Below are 21,662 nucleotides of genomic sequence, written 5' to 3'. Positions count from 1 at the left end.
TGAATTCAAATTAATTTAAAACACTAAGATAATGAATTCTCATATTTTCATAGAGAAATCTGTGTCACTCAAAGAAGCAGCCTTTTATAATCCCTGTGCTAGCTCCCTTAAAAGAAAACACAGAACTAGAATAGGAGCTGCAGCAACTTCTGTAGTGAAGGTTGCAAAATGGTTTCCATGTTTTTGCTAAGTATGCGCCTAAGGCACGACAAGTTGTACAATCTGTGTGAAACTAGTTTAGTTGTGTCATGAAGCCCAGTATGGCTCCAAACCAGCCCAGAAAACTTGGTAATGTTTTAAGAAATCCTTCCTGCTCCTGCTACTTTCCCTCCAAAATGTCCCTTAGCCAAAGAGAGCCAGGATGGCCTGGAGTTCTATTCTCATCTCTTGTTTCCTACTTCTTTATGTACAACCATTATTCAGTGAGACCAAATCATAAGTATAATCAAAATGGTTTGAAAGTTGCAGTTTGGGATATGGAGAGACCAGAGGGCCAGAACCACCCAAATGGCCCCTTAAAAACCCCATAGACAGCCAACAGAGAATTCTGATCGTGCAAACACTGCAGAAGTCAGCCATATGGCTACTCTCCAAGAATCCCCTCACAAGCCTGGCATAAGAAGCGTGCAGGGGCACAGAAAGCAGTACCTGCACAGATTCCAGGCAGTGTTGTGGCCTCTTCTCCAGTCCCTCAAGCTCAGGTTCAGAATGGCACAAAGGTGGGTTTATAGCTACTTTCCCTCCTCCCACAGCCCTTGGGGGCTGAGTTTTGTGCCACACCTCTTAGATACCCAGCATGGAATCTCCCCCTGAAGCGCCTTCTTTTACATTTTTCCATCCCCCCACCCCCCGGACCCCCAAAGAAATTAAAAACAAAACTCTATGTTGACAGAGAACATAAAGGTTGTATTATTAAGGAATCAAGTCAGGAATGCCAAACTTAAATTTGAACATGCCACCTCAACTTTGCTCTAAAGTGACTATTCATTACATCTACTCATTGCATGCTATTTCTCAAATTGTTCTCTTCTGCAGTATCCTGAGGTACTGTTAAGAAGTCCATGAAAGGCATCTTTTTCAGCAAAAAATGAAGATCCAGGTTGGCCAAAACGTTTCATGAATTTCTCTTTATTTCAGCAAATAGTTTCTGTTGAAATGGAAAAAAAAATATTTTTTTTTTCAGAAAACTTCCCTTTTGATTTTTTTCGGGCTGTATTAGCAAGGATATTTTAGCACTGGAGAAGGAGATGGTGATGGTAACCCTTATAACTTATAGCCCAATGGTTGGGGCACCCATCTGGAATGTGGAGAAACAGGGTTTGAATTTCTGCCCAGAACCAGGGACTTGAATGAGGTCTCCTTGCTCCCAGGTGCCCTAACCACTGGATTAGGGTGGCACATCTTTCTTAATCTCTCCCATTGAAGCTGTTCCAATTTGTATAAAATATTTGAGTATTCACTGAACAAGTGAGTGAAAATGACTCTATAGTCTGGTGATTAGGGCACGCGTGGGGTGGCACCTGGGTTCCAGTCCCTGGTCCATAAATATTTATGTGAAACATTTGTTCAACCTGAAACAATTTTTGTAACATTTTTGATTCACTGAAAATTCAAAAAAATATCAGTTTCAGTTTGACCCAAACCAAATTTTAATTTCAATTTTTGAGAACTACCAGCAAACTAAAACAATCAGTTATTTGCCCACTGATAGTCATTTTCACATTGTATTGTTTGAGAACCAATATGGACCAGTTTCAAGTACCCTTACTCACACTGAGTAATAGCATCATTTACAAGTGGTCTCATTAATTTCAATCATGTGAGCAAAAGTATTGTAAGCGTAAGAATAATCTGGCCCTGCATGTGTAAATATTAATTTGAATAAAACAAATTAATTCACTATGTTTGCACCTTTTTTGCATTTGCTTTCAGTGAATGTTCTAGTGAATGAATTAATTGGCAGGGACATTTGCAGAAACAATTTATTTATGGCTAATAGCAAATATGCTACATAAGTAATTTTTGAATTCATAAATTTGAGTATCATCACTTGAAACCAAATTCTAAGAGTTACATTCAACAAGTGATGGAACAGAAAATAACACATTATGAAGTAATTGCCCAACCAAACTAACTAATACAACTTGAATTTGAATACCAAATAGTCACAACAAACTGCTCATGAACAATCTACAGACCAATAATTATTCGTAGGAAATTATTGGGCCAAGTTTTTTTAATTAGTCAATAAATTTGAGAAGATTGTGAATTGTTCATGGCCATTTTGTGAACAGAAAACAAAAGATCTAAATTTGAGAAACAAATCATTTACTACTAATTATTCACTGAACTTTAGTAAAACTATTGCAGAAATACTAACTAGTTGTTTTTTGTTTCAAGAATGAAGCATGATATTTAGTATCCAGATGGATTCATTAATTGAAATATTTACCTGGTGGGAGTTAGTTCTACTTTTTGGCTCTGAAAGAGAATGAAAAATGTTCATCTTTAATCCATTATCCCTATTTTTATCCTAGGCAATGAAATACAAAATGACAACAAGAGGCCTCCAGGATTGACATTTTCATGAAAAACAAATAGAAAAACATGCACAAAATAAAATCCCATCCCATCCCACTACTTATTTGTTGCTTAAGTGTTCTGCAAGCTTATTTCTGGGAGCACAGATCTCTTCGCCAGTTTCTTTTGGGTTGATGTCCACTATTAACCCAGCTCCATTTTGATTTGCTTTAAACTGTACTTGGAGAAATGTGAAATTATTATGGAAATTATCTATTCTTCTATTGATCTAATGTCTAAAATCATGTCAATCTTCAAATACAGTCAGTCACATCACAGTAGTGCTGGGCTTGTTACTAAGCTACCCTTTAAATAAATATAGAGTAGCTAAAAGCAAGGGGTTTTTTTCTGTTAGGAGACCAATTTGCACGAGTAGATATTTTAAAAGATATCATGATTGGTAGAAATGAATGGATCTTTACAATGTACTTTATCATAAATGGCTGCATTCAGTTTTTTCTGATGGGATTTTGGGATCAAGAATAGTATCATAAAATTAAATACAGCCTTTAATCTTTTATAATTAATTCTCTTTTAGTGAACAGTTAGCTTCTGAAAGCTGCACTGGAAACTGTAGTTCTTTATTCAGCCATATACTGTAGGCCAAGTGCGGTGCAGACAGCTGCAAAGGGAGGTTCCCCACAATTGCCTCTCTAACAACATGAAGGCTGAGCCGGACAGACTAGCCTCTCCAGGAGTATTTTAGGCTCTTTAACTTCATCCTGGACCTCTCCTATGTAGAAATTGATATCTGTGCCAGATTTTGCTGAATGATATGATGGTTTTGAGGGGCCATATACACGCCAAGGTACTTCACAAACTCTTTTCATTTAGGGCCTTAGCTCAGGTTTGAGGTCCCTAAGAAAGCTTGCTGTACATACAGTACCAGATCATAAAGACAAGTACTGTTGGTGTTTTTAAAGTTATGTTGTACCTAGTAAAATATTCCCACTATGATTTAAAGTGGGACACTGAATCTTTCATATTTTTTCTAGTCAGCAATATCTAAAGATTTTTACATATTTATAAGGTTGATTTTATATACAGAGATGCCTTTGTCTATCAGGGTACTGAAGGCTGTAAAATAGATTTCCTTCTTTTTTCACTGTGCTAGGTCCATTCAGCCATGCCATGTCAGGAATTACTTGTACCAGTAAGTATATGACATCTCATCAGTAAAGCATGTAATGATGTCTTTGGTGCATGAAGTGAAATTATTTCAAGTTGCAAACGTCCTCAAGGAAAGGGTGAGAAGGTTGAATGCTAAGAAATAAATCATACATGTCTGTAGGGAATTTTTCTTTTGGGTTAAAGGAAAGATTACTTACAGGCCTACTGCTTCTCCAGGAAGTTGAACTATGGGTGTCAGTGTGTCGAGTGGTTAAAGCAGAGAATTGAGAAGTCGGACTACTGGCTCTGCCTCTTTCTAGCTGTGTGTCTTGAGGCAATTTAACTTCTTAAGCCTCTGTTTATCTGTCTGCGAAATAGTATAGCAAGGCTTGTGCTATGGAACCCACAGGGGGGTGGTGAGGCTTAATTTATTTAACATTTGTAAAGATCAACCTAAAATATACATGCAATTGTGCCAATATCACTATTCTCTATTTCAGGATGGCAATAATGACGTACATCAAAAGAGATGTCTTTTTTTGTATTTTTTCACCCTCCAAAATGGTCAGAATGAGACTGCATTTCATCAGTCAAAAGAATGTCTCTTTCATGCAAATAGTTTAAGCTAAAGAGTTTGGAATATTTTTCCCCAAAAGCTATAAACATTAACTTACTGAAGCAAGTTTATATTAGTTATATCCAAATCCTACTGTAAAAATGCAGTAAGGGCCCCGTTCAGTCCCAATTGAATTATATGGCAATACTCCCATTTACTTCAAAGGGCATTGGATGGAGTCCTAAATAGGTCAAATGTAAATATAACTGGTGTTGGGAAACTCCAAGGAATACAGTAGACTTACAGGCAATCTGTGGAACAGTAGCAGTATTTTATATAACATAAATATCTTTCACTGACATGAGCTAAGCAATGGATTTCCATATGGCCTATTGAAAGCCTTTGTGTTTGTGTTTTACACATGTAGGCATCGAGAGAATTTAAGGAAAGAAAACCTTTACAGACAAGTAAATGGCTGAAGGGATGACACAGTTCAGTCTTGTCAACGTGGAAAGAAAACAGAGTGAATAGGTTTTCATAAACTTTTACAGGAGATGGCTTGAAGGAATCCCATTGGCTTTGTTCATGTGAAGTGTATTGCCAACAAAGTTTAAATCTGTAGCCTGGGAGACCAAGTGAAAATTAGGAATAATTGAAACAGATTTTCACTGTTGTTGTGCTGGAATTTATTTGACCTCAGTCAACTACAGGAAACAGGAACTGGCATCTTTGTAGCCTCCACAGTTCAGTCACATTTACTTACATTAAAACAACTTACTTTTGGTTTGATAAGTTGTCGGTACATATGAAGTAGAGTGCGATTTATTATACATTGGTTGATGGCAGGAGGTTATGCAAGCATCACGCTCATGTTCTAAAACTATTCATTGCTGTGTTTGATTTATTAAGCACCTAATCTGGGTACTTTAAAATATAGAACATAAAAGATAACAATTCATAGAGTATCTAATCAGCTGCACAGGACAAAATAATATTTGCCACCAAAAGAGACCCATAATAACCCAACATTTAGAAACAGCTTTCATCCCATTCCCTACCCAAAAACATAAGTGCTAGCATCATGTGCTGTTTGTATGATGTACCAAATAAGAAATGGGCGGTCACATCCTGCATGAGCTTGAGTTTCCAAATGGTCTCAAGATGTAGACCCATGTAGAGTGCTGTTCAATAAATTTTGTCTCAAGGTGATAAGGTACCATAGCAAGGTCCATATCTGAAAAATGAGGTTACAGTCTCTTGCCAGTGGCAGATGGAAAACATGCTCATAGCTCATGTTATTTGAGTATCCATGGTTAGCTCAAAGATAGAATGCCTCTGAACTGTGAGCTCATTTCACAAACAGCAGCCATAACTCGTGTGTCAGAAGAGGCAACACAGTCCTCACCAATTCTGCTGGCTGCTTTCCCCAACCTGCCAATATTGCCTCTGTCTGCGTTGAAACTCAGCCAGATCACACTCACCCTAGCTCAATCATTTTCAAGTATTAGATCATTTCTTCTATTGCCCCACTTGGTTATACTGATACATTGATGTAGAGTTGAAGACATTACAGCCTGTGTCTTCTCATTAACACCTATATTAGCTTCATAAACACACTGACTGGAGTCAAGGTGTAACAAGATAGAACCCTGCATTAACCTGCATGAAAGTTCCCTAGGTACAGATGAACAATTGCCTCAAACTATCTTCTCTGATATTTCCCAAAGAAAGAATGCAGCCACTGCAGAATTTGTCCATCTACTCTTGTCAAGGACTAGACATCAACAACACTTTATGGTCAGTGGGGCTTGATTTTCACTTACGCATTGCATTGACTTTGCACCTCTGGCAGTGTAGAATTGCCATAAGATGTAAACAAATGTAATTCTGATGCACTTTAAGGTCCTTTTATGCTACGAGAGCAGTACAAAGGGGCTTTAGTGGAAATGAAAATCAGGCCCTATGACTTCATACAGTGCTAGCAGGTCTTTGACCAATGCCACCAGTGTATTTTCAATCTCATTCTCAGATCTGAAACCTGACTGAATTGGGTCAGAGAAGCCTGAGGATTCTGGATCCTTCCAGAACTTTCTGAACCTAACTTACCAAAAAGTAAGGTTGAACACAAGTCAGTAGTTAATGGGATTTTCAGCACTGAGAGGCAAGTTCTTGAGTAGAGGCTTCACATTATCTCTTTTAAGGACAGTTGACACTGTGTAGAAGAATGTTGACAGTTGTACCCAACAGTGGCCTTCAATTGCCAAGGCAGGCAGAAGTATAATTAGCAGGGTTTGCTCTAGGGCAAACCCTGCTATACCTATTCTGTGAATACACACATGATCTCAGACTCCAGGACTGTCATTCTGAAACCTCTCACCCCTTTCATCTCACTCCCATCCCTGTCCTTTTTGAGGTGTCCCTAATAATCAGTTGATCACCATTTTTGCCCCCTCCCCTTTTCTGGGGATGGGTCACTGTCAGCTGTGCAGGAGAGCTCTTTTGTAGACAACTCTCAAAATATTCACAGTATCACAGTTCATTTAAAAAAAGAAAAGGTTTCCATATTTGTCTTACACAAGTATTTCATTTTTCCAGGCTCCTATATTAAAATGGTATTTCTGAAGCTGAAAAATAAAATGAAATTCACTGTTGCTGATTTGAGATACAATAAAGAGTGAAAGGGAGGGAGAAGAAGAGAGCAAAGATTTATTATTTTTATCTCCTCCTTTCTAAATAAAACTTTCTCTAATTTGAACTTTGCTCCAGAAAGGGGAATTTTTGACGGTAACTGGTGTGGAGATGCAGCAGGTTATGCCAGCAGCTTCAGAGATCTATTTTCAACTTAAGGAGACAGGAACAATTAATTTTTTTTCCCCGCTCCAGACCATTTTAATGAGAGAAAACAAAGCTGTCTGCTTCCGGGATGGCATGTGAGGAAAACATCAGGCTCCAGGATTTCATCCTTCACAATCTCTGAAAAACAGGAAAAAGGATTTGAGTTCCTGATGTGCTAACAATTTGTGTTAATTCACACTCATGCATCAGTGACCAGCTCATTTGTGAAACATTGTTTCCAAGGTCAAGGGCTGCTTGTTGGATAAAAGCATTAAGCTGGTGAAAGACAAACATCGCTTACCATAATTGATCAAGCCTTTCATTGCTTTTTTTTTTCTTATATAGTAGGGGCATATGTAGGGGCATATTTAGTATATTTATATAGTAGGGGCATATGTAGGGGCAAATTATAGTAGGGGTATATGTAGATTGCAACATTAGCAGGTGATTCTGAGAGGAAATTAATACATTTTGCCACAGATTGCTGTGGGTGCTGCCAGTACTTCCAAGACTGTAGATCAAAGTCTATTAGGAGTTTGAAAGTATTAAACCATCTTCAGACATACTCTACTATGTGCACTTCAGTTGGAAATGAGGCAATGCTGCTTGCTAAGCTTCACAAAAAGATTCAAGCACTAACGTCTGCACATACTGAGGCTGTTTGACTTTTTTAGTCCTGGTCATCATGGGTTTAGCAGAGTTTCTAAATGATTTTTCCTACAGATTCCTTTTCCTCAATATTTTCTTACAGGTTTTTCCCAATGTGTGAGTTTCCTGAATGAATGCTGGGGCTTGTGCAAGGCTAAGGGTCTGTCACCAATAGAACAGAGTCTTTTTTTTTTTAATTCATACCACAGGCACTGTCAGCAGGTAGCCTCAAAATGTACTTCTCCACCCTGACTTGGCAGGATCACTTTTCCTAGGAGTTAAGAACACATCAATGTCATAACACTTCCCCTGAATAGCCATGCCAATTGTGGCAAATTATGCATCATGATTTTTTTGGTCTTAGACTTTGTTTACTGCAGTCTCTGCTAAGAAAACCAAATTCCCTCCTCTTAAGAATTCAAGTTCATTTGAATGCTTCATGCTGTCTTTTGATCTACATCCATAGATGCTTATTCTTCACAGTGGATGCTGAACACTATTTATCTCATTAATTTGCTGTATCAAGTAAATATCTTCATTCAGTACTACAACATCAGTATGCAGTGTTTTGCCTTTGCCTGCAGAATTTTGTCATCTTCTAAATAGTGTTGCTTGGCACGCAGGCATTACAGTACATTATTTCAGGCAATACTTGTGACTCTGTCAGATAGCAAAAATGTGCAATGTCCTGCAAAGGCTGCTGGTAAGCCATTCTGTGGCTAGTTCCACTATCCACAGTTTCCTCTACCCAGTTGTCAAAACCTCCAGTTTTTCCTTAAGCAATTCTACACTTTTATTGTTATGTATTTTCAGCCCAGAAATCTCTGTGGCACATTGAAAACTGAAACTGTTTAGAGCCGCATAAGAATATTTCATACAAAAATAAATAGCATAAGGTTTTCTCTGATAACATAGTTTAGTGCCTCATAACTCACTAAAAGACTCAAATTTTGAATTTATCAGAATTTCCAGCATTGCATGGAATTTACATTGCCATGGAAACCTTTGGGATTGCAGCACATTTTAAGGTCAGCTTGCCATGGAGTCCATTAGGTCTTCCTTCTAAAGTGCGTATTGATGGGTCTCCTTTCATGGGTCCCTTAACATGAGAGAAGAGATTATTGCCAGCATGACTTTTGGGAAGCAGTAGACCAGGGGACGTAGAGTTCCAAGATAGCTTTTCTCTTAGCTTTTCTCTTGCACACTTTCCGAATGCAACATGGTGGGGGAAGTATGCACATAAATGGCAGTGAGATAGAAGTAAGAAATAGTGGAATGAGTGGGGACCAGGGCAAAGGGACAAGTGAACAGAGGGTCCTGGTTTTATGACCAACCAGGTGTCTACCCACTCTACTTCCTAATATGTGCATGAGTAAGATTCTCTCTTTGGTCCTTCCAGGCACCCCTGCTCTTTATGTTCTTCAAGTAGCAGTGGACTGTGGGAGAGAGCTGGGGTGCTTTTCTGCCACATATATCAGGATTTCTGCAGCATAAGTCAGGGATTCTTGCTACATAGTTGAGGTCAAGTGTGCCACATTGGTCATAATCTAGGCCCTGTGCCCTAAGAATTTTACAGTAGGATTAATTGGGTCTTTAAACATATAATCATCAAAGACAAACTCACTCAAGAGTTTAAGCAATACCAGAATGTATTTTTTTCTGCAATTCTAGGAGCCAAAATATTTATGACCTTCTTTGGTTTCACATAAAATATGACTGTTATAGCTGGGCAACAATGTGCAAGACCTTCAATGAGACCAACTGAAAATTGATTTTTTTATTAACCTGAGGTTTTTAGACTAGTGTTCCTTTTATGAAAACGTTCTTGTGTCAGTGTCCCCTCAATCTCTTATATTCATAAAAAGTAGTCCTTTATGGCCCAGATTCTTTTGGGTAAGGGTGTTTTAGAATTGAGCTGTGAGCAAATCAAGGCAATTCTCATTGATATTTAATTTAAAATTTAGTCATTTGCATCCTTACTATTTTGATACTGGAATATTCAAATGATGTGAAAAGAAGCATAAGTAGATCTAATCTCTGTCTCTCTCTCGGCCTCTTCCTCCCACCTCAAATAATTTAACTAAAATTATCTAATGTTCTAGAATTTGAACAGGCCAATTAGAAAAGGGCATGAATAAATACATGGTACAGATGATGTGTTCTGACCCATCCTTATTAAATCAAGGGATGAAACTGCTTTTGCTATTTCCATTCACAGCACTCTTCCAGCTCATAGCCAGCTAGCAATTAATGGAATCAGATTTAAAGCAGGGAATCAGGAGAAATCAGCTTCGGTGTAGTCATGGGTATATGTACTTGTCAGCATTATGGGCATAGTTGTATTGTACATGTGCTGGCATACAAAGGGAGAGAGAGTACATTCCAGTGTATGAGGAACATTATATCTTTTCCCCCATCTAGTCACTACAATTAGTTTAACCCACTGGCACTGCTGTAGAAACCTATTTTTCTTAGGCTTAAGGTAATGCATATGTTTTTTATCACTGACATTATTAGAAGCAAAGTCAGTTCAATGCTGAGTGCTTTTTACAAATCTCATCCTGTGTTTATAAAGGAAAAGCAAATGAAACAAATATTAACAAGGAATGTTATACCTAATACATGAAATGTAATAACCTAGACAAATGTCAGAGAATCACAGAAATGAGAGAAAGAAAAATACAATTGAACATGCAGTCCATCCTGTCATTGCAGAATTGTTCCTGATTACATTTGCTATTCTTTTGGTCTCTTTGTTTTAAAACAAGTCCTGAGTGGGCATCCACAACTTGTCTGCTGAGACTGCGCCACAGTTTATTACAGGAAGTTTTTCTAGTATTCATGCTACATTTTTTCTTTCTTAATTTCATCTCAACCCTTGTTATATCATTGTGTATTACACTAAAATATATTTCCATCACTGCTGTTTAGACTCTTCAAAAATGTATCGACTTATGTTCTCTTTTATACAAACTATACATATTTAGCATTATGTATTTTTCCCATAAATCATTCTGTCTTGCTTCTTCAATGTTTTTCTAATTCTGCACTAACCTTTTTAACTTGTCAGCATCTTACTAGTAAGGTTCAGAACTGAGCACATTATTCCAGATATTATTGCATCAGAGCTGTATAAAGAGGGACCATTTGCCTCCCTATTCTGGGCCATTGCTTTATTTCCTCAAAATTCAATAACTTGCATTTTTCATAGCTGAATCTCATAGCATTATTGCCTGTCCATATCTCTAATCTCTCTAGGTCAATTTCTCTGTCTTCAGTGGTGTTTGCAACTTTTCCCAATGTAGTATCATCTGCAAATTTTCTTAACATATACTTCACTCTCTTTTCCAAATCAGTGATGAAAATTTAAATGTGATTGGACCATTACTATTAGTATTTACATTACAGTGTTTCTGAGAACAGGGCCCTCTTGTGCTATGCCCTGAAGAAATTATAGTCTCATTAGACAAGACAGACAAGAGAAGGTGAAAACAGATGTAGAGAAAAGTTGAAGGGAAGTGGCCAAGGTCACCCCGAAGGCTAATGAAAGCACTATTGCTGTCATACGCCTCTTGAGGCCTCCCACCAACTTTATATATTGCTGTTTATCATTAATTTTGCTTTCAGTCTTCCGGACAGCTTTCAGGCTACACAAAAGTATTCGTGTCCAAACCAATTTAAACTACTTTTCCATGAAACATTTTATAAAACAAGGCATCAATCCTTTACTAAAATCCAAATATGTTCATCTATTTCATTCCCTCTGTCCACTCATTTTATTATTTTGTCAAAGCACAGCAATCATGTTAATCTGGAAAGAGGCAGTTTTTGCAAACCAAAGCTACTTATGCCTTCATTACGCCTTAGATGTTCTGTGGGTTTTTAAAATCTCTTAATATTTGTTCCATTATTTTACTAAGGACAGAATTCAGACTTACAGTGTGGTAATTTCCAGAAACACTCTCCTCTAGTTCATTTATTTATTTTCAGAAAACTACTCTGCAGCACCATCTAGAGAGGTGTCATGTTTTTCCATATTCAAAGAGAAACTATATATTTGCAGTCTGAATAACTTATTTTAGAGTAAGAAAGACAACAAATTGAGAAAAAAAAATAAAGTCCCTATGAGAAAGCAAAATGATGCAATGACAGCCATCTCAAATTGAAAATGCTCTCCAGAATGAAGGACCTCACAGCAAACAGACAGTCAGACTCCTCAGACAACATGCAGTACACAGAATACAGTGTGGAACAGTAACTTAACTGTAAGCAACCAAATTCACTCTAGAACCAAAATTCCTGAGCTGTCACTGTACAGGTCCAAGAGCAAATTATAAATAATAGTAGTGTAACTCAGCAGAATTTGCTCCAGTAACTGATACATGAAGGCAATGAGAACAAACCCTGTAACCTCTGTATGAAATACCATCAATAGATTGATGCAGACCTTCAGAAGTGTTATGTCTTTGTCTGAAGTGTGATGAAAACTTACTAAAAAAGTCATTCATTTGACAATGGGGAGGTTTGCCTCACTTCTGGGAAAGAAGATTCAGCTCAAAAGTGGCTGAGAAGTGGCAATAGTGAAATACTCACCTGCAAATACTTTCAAAATGCACCATAACTCTTGCAGTAGACCTGAGCCTACTTATGGCCTCGTTACTGATTTAAGGACTGATTTGGGCAATTCCCAATTTGATTATCATAGCCAAATGACCCCTGGGTTCAGCTGTTTAAATTAGACACATTAGACCTTATTTTGCAAGGTCAGATCAAATTCTGCTGAGCTTTTTAATACCAAAGGAAGTCAGTCAGATTTTAATCACCTCCATTGAATAGCAGTCAAAAGAGAGTTTTGAACCCCTCTGTTTATGAAAACACTGAAGAAAATATCTGATCTTTTTAAATTAATGTTCTTTATCCTTATAAATGAATGAATCGGGGTGAGCACATCAACACCAATAGGAAATGATTGTTAGGAACTATTTGTTATTCTTATAGACAAATGATCAGTAAAGGAGATTTCCATTAGCCTACAAAAAGATTGAAGATGAAAAAAAAAGTTCTGTGGCTGTAACTCTAAGTTCACCCTCCTTCTGACTGCAACCGGACAAATAGAAGTAAATGACCAATAGTCTACTAGGAGACTGGCTTGTGTCACTCACAGAAATCTTCCTTTCGATCTTTCTTGACATTTAGTGTTTCCTTTAATAGGACTTTGTAAACTGAAGATTGTAAAACTCAATTTCAGAAGACCATGACAGAAAGTATAATTGTGGTTTCTTCCATAAGTCTTCTCCAAAGGCCACATCTTATGAATTCTGCAGGCTAATTTAACTAATAAGGAAGTGGAAAGGAAACTGGGTAAGGAAAATGGGGTCATCTTTTTCATTATCAAAGCCATATGAGGACATTCAACTGGCAGAGCTGAATAATGTTATGCCATAGATCCTATGATGGTCATGTTTCTAGGCCAAGTATTTAACCTGCTAAATTCTTGTTTAGCCATTAAATACCAGCACTCTTCAAGATGTGAGTGCAAAACTGAACTGAAATGACCTGCGTCCCAAATCTAGTGGAATGAAAATAAGTGTGATAACATAGTCTTGTGATAAGGCACTGGAGTCAGGAGATCTGAGTTCAGTTCCTGGTTATGCCATGGAATTCCTGAATGATCCTGGACAAGTCTCATCATCTCTGTGTGCCTCAGTTCTCAGGCTTTCACGTGTATGTTGTATTTCTTTCTCTCTCAGCTATTCAGGACCAATCCTGCAAAGACATGCACACAGACAGAGCTTGGTGGCCATGAGGAGGCCTGTTACCTTCAGTGGATCAGAAGTGGATTAGACGGCAAGCTCTTCAGGGCAGGGAAGATCTGTGGTTATGTATCTGTTCAGCACCTAGAACAATCACACCCTGATCTTAGTTGTGGTCTGTAGGCATCAGACACTAAAAATAATGATAATAAAATACAGATTTAATTTTAAGTACTACATACAGCTTACCAATATCATAATACAGAAACTTCATTACCATTACATTATTTCTTACACACTTTTATTGCTGCTACCACAGGAGCTACACTAACGCTGATGTTCTTGAATTTACAAATAAATTTCATGTTTGTAGGTGAAAAGATTTGGTTTACACAAACAGCATCAAATACAAAGGAAGCCTTCCCCTCCCAGGTACTAGCTGATACTGGTTTAGCACATCTTGTGTGTTACTTTTCTTTCACATTTTATCAAAGTAATTGTGTCTGTGGTTAACTAGAATTGAGGTTGGTCTGTTGGGCAATGGCATCAACGTCATCACTAGCAGAAGCTTTATGTTCCATCAGAGAGTTGGGGCTCATCATAAATAAAAGTACTGTTCAAAACTAGCCTTTTGAAGTATTTTTTAAAGAATACTCAGATAGCAACACAAGGAAAATAAACAGTTCTTGAGCAAGCCAGTATGTATGTATATTGCTCAAATGTATAATGCAGACAACTGTACCACCATTAGACTGCACATCATGCAGGAGGAAGTGTGGCTTTAAGGCCCATTGAACTCTAATCTTACCAAACCATCACAAGAAAACCACATGTGCTAAAACCAATCTGCTGGCTGAATCACTGTGAACATTCACAGTGTTCCTTAGCTCAGCATTTTTCATATCTTGCCTATGGCGAGTGGTCTAGTGACTGCACATTGAACAGTGCAATGAAACCTGGAGACAAAATGGTTAATTACATTAAGGACTTTATTTTTTCACTTACTATTATGCATCAAAAGAGTCAGAGATGTGAAGAGGGTCTGGTCTAAAACCACTGAAGTCAATGGGAGTATTGTGGAATCAGGTCCCACAAGAGGAAGTAAAATATGAGGGACAACTGTGGGTATGATCTGATATAATACACCATGTGTTCCACGGTCCAGTTTTGCATCTGTTTATATTTTAAAATGTATTTGTCATTAGCAGATGTCTAAATAGATGAGTGTCTATGGAGGTCTTTAAAAAAAGAATCAAAAGAGAGGGAAGTTTCTAAGAAGTTCTGAAGTGATATAAGCAAGGGTAGTGAAACTTACTAAGTATAAGAACATAAGAATGGCCATACTAGGTCAAACCACAGATCCATCTTGCTCAGTATCCTGTCTTCTGACAGTGGCAATGCCAGGTGCCCCAGAGGGAATGAACAGAACAGGTAATCATCAAGTGATCCATCCCCTGTCACCCATTCCAAGCTTCTGGCAAAGTATGAACAAGTTGTTAATTCTACATGGTATTTCGGTGAAACAGGTGACTCTGAATGTTCCTTCCCCCATTCTATTCAATTTGATAGAATACTGTGGTTATTAGAAGAACAAAATAGTCTAATCTATATGACCAAAAATTAGTTGACTTAAGGAAAGCTAGGGAGACAACCAGGTAACCCAATATGCTGAGCTTTAATCACTTCTATACATTTCTGTTTATAGGTCCAGATCCTCAGCTGTGTGTATCAGCACAGCTCCACTGATTTTCATTGATCTATCCCTGTACTTACTATACACTTATAGCACCAATTGTACAAGCACAAGGCTATATAGCCTGTAAGTTTTAGGAATCATTTATGGTTCTTAGAATAAATCTCTGGCAATCGCCCACTGATTCATGAAAAGATCTTGCTAGGTTTGAAGAACTGAAATTAATTACATTTAGTTCTTAAGCTCAATTGATAATACTGCTGACCTCACAGTGTTGAGATAAATTAGATAATTTTCAAGAGCTTAAAGAGAAGACTTACAAATGTAGGAAATGTATAACTGAGCCTGTCAAATACCAAATTTTAAAATATAATCCACTAGATCTCTCTAAAATATGTGTCTTAGTGTTACTTGATTCCCTACTGAAAGGGTGGCTGTGGCATTTCTTAAAATCACCACTATGCTTACAGGTTTCAGAGTGGTAGCCATGTTAGTCTGTATCAGCAAAAACAAGGAGTTGTTAGTCTCTAAGGGGCCACAAGGACTCCTCGTTGTTTTCACTATACTTACATGAATCTAGTTTTCACATACTCCAGTGTTTGAGGGAGTCCAGATCAGACTTTTGGTTTAGTCCATTATCAAGATAAAGCTCAATTGCAAAATTCAGATTTTTGGATTTTGAACATTGGAAACTTTGGGGGATGTTTGGATCTGAGCTTTTGGCATGGGTTTACTTCTACCACTTACAATGGCTTTCGTGATTTTTTTTCCACTATGAAACAGAAATCATATTGATTTATTTTTATGCTTCTTTAAGCCATCAAAAATAATTCTCCATTTTAAATGTTAATGTTTTAATTATAACAGAATCACTAAGGTTTTATACTTAGACACAAGCTACTTTTTATAAATAATTAGAAATGAAATAAACGGTGATAACACTTCACAATAAAACGTCCTGAGATGCAAAGTGTGAGGACTGCACAGACCAAACAATGCGATTAAAGGTGTTTCTCACTTACACAGACATTGTATTGGCTCCAATAGTTATAATGCCAAAAGTAGTGTCCACTATCATGCTTGATTCACTGAATCACAAAGGTTTCTATAAACATTTCATTGGATCGAAAGGTGCATAAACTTGAAATAACGTCATCAAGAGAGGGGAGTTTTCCGTGGACTTACTCTTCCATTGCTAGGACATCAGCAGAAGAGTTTAGCATAGCTCTAGCATTAAAAAAAAAATCAAGTGCAATTAATTACAAGTCACATGAAAATAAACCCCACGAAGTTCAAAGTAAACTCCCCAAAGGTAAATTCTGAGTTAATACTGCTGTCTGAGCCTTGCAACATACATTATATAGCGAGGCTACTTCAGACACAACTGAGCTAATCATAGAATGACAGTCACAGCATCGGTGCCTTACACAGGACAACATATGTCTACATTATTTTCAGTGTAGACTGAAGCAAAATTACAAGAAAGCAAGCCCCCTCTGTTTAAAGTGTTGCATCTGCTTTTTCCCTAGCAAAAAGCTTCAGCTAAAATCATTCTACTTTGAAAACAGAATGACGCAGTGAGACACAGAGCCAGAAAGGGTCACACAACTAGCTGGCTATTTGACCCAGATTCAACCTTTAGAGACATATTAGCAGATAATGTTTGTGTTTTTGTGTCTTTACCTATATATTGTTAGAGGCTGACAGTGTAACTGATCAGTTCCTGTATATCGCTGTATTCCGTTAATTGAGAGATGTTAACATTTAAGTGAACTATGAATGTAATATCACTAACTTAATTTCTCTTTGGAGTACATGATAAACTACCATCTGTAAATAGTGGGAGACAGGCAATTGCTAATTACCAGTGATGCTTGGAAATAGGAGGTTACTTTGAAGACACTATTCTTCACCCAAGAAACCCAAAAGGCTGACAATAGCCTGCCAGGGGTCTACAAACACTCTTGGGCCCCGATCCTTTTTATCTCAGATCTGCTTAAGCTTCATCAGGGGAAGATTGAGTCTCAAGACTGAGGTCTCCCATTCCATTCTGGATCACCCTGGTATTGGATATTTGGACATTGGACTATAACCAGACGGACGGATTCTGGAAAGGACTCTTTGCAACACTAAAACTCACTATCTCAACTATAAAACTAACCTAAGAACTCTAGTCATATCTGTATGTATAATTATCTTTTAACCAATACTCTTTCTTTTCTTTTTAAATAAATTTTAGTTTAGTTAATAAGAATTGGCTGTGAATGTGTATTTGGGTAAGATCTGAAATACTAATTAACTTGGTGGATAATGTGTCCAATCCTTTGGGATTGGTAGAAATTTTTATATGATTAACAAGATTTTCAATAATCCTCATCATATTTCACTTAGCTGTCTGGGTGGGTGACCAAGGCTGGGTTTTGTTAAGGGAACTGTGGTTTTGGCTTCTGGGTAACCAGTAAGGTATTGAAGCTGTTTTGTTGTTGGCTTGGTGAATTTAAATATTAGAATAACCACCAGTTTTGAGGATTATCTACCCCGTTCTTTCCAATTTGCCTGAATTGAGCAATCTCAGCATGCCCGCCCTGGGGCTCCGGTCACAAACATTTAATACATTTTAAAGAAAAATGTAAAATATGACCTATATAATAGCTTATCCCAGTTTTAGTATGACATCTGACATGATTCTACATCAGAGTGAAGGGTTCCAAATCTTTGAAGGGTATCTATGCTAACAAAGAGTACAATGCTACCTACAAAAAGGTAAATGAAGTGCTGTGCATGATCAAATAGGAGCAGCATGTATAAAACAGGGAAGGGCATTAATGTGCTCTATTCACCAGTGGTTTGGCTTCAGGTGGAGTTCTGTCTTCAGTGCTGGCCACCAGATTTTAAAAAGCATAGACAATTAGAGATCAGGGGAGAGCAGCAAAAATGACAGTTTGAGACCAGAACATCTACCACTGTGGTTTATGTTAAGTAGCCCCTTACTCTGAGTAATCCCATTGCTATCAGTGTAATTACACTTGGGCAAAGGTGCTCTGCTACACAGGTAGGGTTGGCAGAGTCTGACACTTTGAAAAAAATATGATTCCGAGGGAAGATTATGAGAACTATTCTGAGGAAAAGAGAATTCCCTTTCTGTGGTAATGATTGAGTGGTGAACCAGAAGGAAAAATGCCATGCCCTGAACAATCAATGCCTCTTTTTGTAGTTCTCTGGGTTTTCCTTAGAAATCCTCTATCCATTTAATAATTAATTAGATTCAATATCCTCCCCTCAAGCAAGTCCTAGAATCCTTGTCAATGTCTTCAGGGAGTTTCTCTGATCTCCTAAAGCCTAATGAATGTTTTTCATTGAATGTCTTCAGAGGAGTCCATGGCTAATTGGAGGACAGAAAACAAGGGAGGTTCATCTACTTTTCCAGCTGTGTGAACAACTACAGCACATATTTACTTTCATAAACATGGGGAAAACTCTGCAAACTCAGCTTAAAGTGGAACCAATGCTGCTTTTAAGGTTTTTTTGAGATATGCACTGAACATTTTTCAGAGCTCTAATGGTAATAGCTTTTGCTTATTATCGATCTAGGCCATATTGAGAAGAAAGTAAACCAGAGATTAATAGCTCTTTATCTCATTACCAAGACACTAAACCATCCAGTTCTCATCAAACTTCTAAAAACACAAGACACCCATTAAACGTTGTTGAAGAAAAACAATTCCTATAGCCCATTTAGGGCAAGATTTTTAATGAATATGTAAAGGGGAACAATTGGTGTGGTATACAGGAAAATGCAATATGTTCATTAAACTGACTTATTCTTTAACAGAACAGCTTTCTATGGTATTTTTGTTGCTCAGGTAGTTATTCTTAATAGCATTACTTCTTTAACAGATGCCCATTTAAAAAGATGCATAGCATTTTGTTTGTTATAGAAAATGCATTCTTACAATAATAGGCCCTACTGTGCTGATGAGCTCGAGAGAGTGTCATGTGCTTATGGTTCATTAGCATTCATTCCACACAGGCATTTGTGTATTTTAAACTTAATATTTACTGATTTCAACAGTGTATGCAGTAATCAGAGAAAAAACAGAGCTATAAAACTGAATACCACACAGAATACTTTTGCAGACTAGAGTCAAGCTCAGAAACATACGCTGACACAGGGCGAAGTGACTGTTTAAGAAAAGAAGCAATCATAACATCAGTGGCCTCTCTGATATGGATTAATATATATCTGTTAATTCCCTCTTTCTCATATATATCAATATATCAGATATCATCATCTGGCCATAACTAAATTTGTGTAGGTGTATAGTTAACCAAATTTAGTTATGGCCAGATACTGATTTCACTTATGCTAGTGGAGTCAGTGAGGTTAGTCTGGATTTATACCTGTGTGACCAGAACCTAGCCTTTACTGCATCTGTAGTGCTTTGGAAACGTAAAGTACTATTTAGTGCTCATTCTTATTGGACCCAAACCAATTACCCTGTATCCAAAGGCCACGTAAAGAGGATTGAAGGAAGGAATACTCATGCTGAACCCAAAACTGAACCTGAAGTTTGTAAATTGACCCTATCTTTAAAATAAAATGAACCAAAACCCTTTGTCCAAATACCTCTGAATTTTTGTAGTTGTTTGATATCCAAAATTTGTGAATTGGATCTATCTCCAATGGATGTCTAGAGTTAGACTATTAAGTCCATATTTAGGCACCTACATAAAGGCCTATAATCTTTTAAGCACCTATTTTTGAAAATCTTGAGGAGTCATTCACAAGTTCATTGCTTACTGGAATGAAAGCTAAATGATCAAACAAGTGCAATGGTAAAGACAAATAAAATAAGCAAAACAGAATAAAACAAATGAATCTCAAGGTATAAAGTTGATATCTTACGAGAATAAACCAGAATTTTTCATTCCTACTTTATTTGTGTTCAATATCTAAATAATAAAAGGAGAATAGATGGTCATTGGTCCATAGTCAGACTTCAGTATGATTTGATCTGGCTTGAATCTCTCATAAATCTAATTGGAAACAAAGCTGCCAACCAAAGATTCAAACATCAGGAGGAAGCCAGGAGAGAGTGGGAGGTAGAAAAAGGAAAAGGGAGACAGATGAATGAAACATTTGGTGACAAAATATACTAATAAGCTGAGTTTAACTTCTGAAAAAAAAACCACCTTATTTTGTTTCTTCCTGTATGTTTTGAAATACAGTACAAGACAACGTATCTTTATATTGTCCCATCCCAGAGGTTCTGGTTCATTAAGATTCTTAAGCAACTTCCTAATTTTAAACATGTGAGTAGTCCCATTGAAATCACTTAGACTACTCAGGTTCTTAAAGTTAGACAGGTGCTTAAGTACTTTGCGGAATAGTGGCCAGAATGCTCCAAAGATTACAATGGCTCAAGAGGGTTTCTGGTGCTTTTCTTTTGAAGTGAAGTGGAATCAGTAGGTCACAGGTGGAATGTTAATAAGAGGAGTAACAAATACATACTTTATGTTGCCTAAGTCTCTCTCTCTCCCAGTCTTTGTCATCATTTATATAGAAATTAAACTACGGATAAGAAACACAGCTGTCTATTAAATAAAGTTGAAGTGGATGGTTTGAAGGACCACGAAGCAGAACCTCTCCCTCACCTCAGTTTTGGGCCTATATGGTTTGTGGCACAGTGACATTCAACTCCCACTAGAATGTGCTAGGGAATTGGGCAAGTAACGCTACCCTGGAGGATTGATAGTGTACAGGGGTTAGTGGCCAGGCGATAGGAAAATGGGACCCTACCCCACTTTAAATTATCTCACTGGAACGAGAAGCAACCCATCTCTCACCACCCAGGCCACTACCCAGAAGAACAGGCTGGGCAGAGTTCCCCACCTGTGGGAAGGGGTGGGACAAGAGTAACTAGTACACTTCCTTTCCCTCATTCTATCTAGAAAGGATACCCCAGCAGGGCCTTGACTATTGGCTCCCCAGAACACTCTGGGATTGGGTTTAAGGCGGCAATCCAATTACCCATTCCAGAGAAACTAAATTAATTCTTTGCATTAGTCTTCACTGCAGAGGATGTGAGGAAGATTGCCACATCTGAGCCCTTCTTTATAGGTGACAAATGTGAGGAACTGTGCCAGACTGAGCTGTCAATAGAGGAGGTTTTTGAAGAAATTAATAAGATAAAGAGTAATAAGCAGGGATCCTAGAAATCCATTTGCCACAGAAAAATGTGGGAAAACGTGGAATTTGCATTTTTACAGAGAATATTTGTTTTTACATTTTGTGAAAAAAATAAAACCATAGTAGCTATTAAATACATTTTACTGAAAGAACCAGTGTTACCTACACAATGTGCACAACCTTCCCTACTTGTGGTTGATTTTTGAATGTGATTAAAATATATACTGGAATCCCATTTATCTGATCTAATTGGGACCGGGGCCAGCTCGGATAATCAAAAATTGGGACAGCCCAGGG

At 37.6% G+C, this 21,662-nt stretch overlaps 1 long non-coding RNA gene across 1 annotated transcript in view; it reads right to left on the bottom strand.

Moving 5' to 3' along the window:
- Nucleotides 1-4,908: 4,908 nt before the first annotated feature.
- Nucleotides 4,909-21,662, bottom strand: part of LOC142070925 (uncharacterized) — a 502,201-nt gene continuing 485,447 nt past the window's right edge. Inside the window, exons 4-5 of the long non-coding RNA XR_012666853.1 lie at nucleotides 13,549-13,675; nucleotides 4,909-7,219 (exon numbers count right to left, since the gene is read on the bottom strand). This is a non-coding gene — a long non-coding RNA (uncharacterized LOC142070925). The remainder of the gene's footprint in view (nucleotides 7,220-13,548; nucleotides 13,676-21,662) is intronic.

The sequence above is a fragment of the Caretta caretta genome, chromosome 1, assembly GCF_965140235.1.
Source record: "Caretta caretta isolate rCarCar2 chromosome 1, rCarCar1.hap1, whole genome shotgun sequence".
In the NCBI taxonomy this organism is placed as follows: domain Eukaryota; kingdom Metazoa; phylum Chordata; order Testudines; family Cheloniidae; genus Caretta; species Caretta caretta.
Note: the sequence above shows the minus strand (reverse complement) of the source record. Positions and strands in the feature narration are given on the sequence as shown.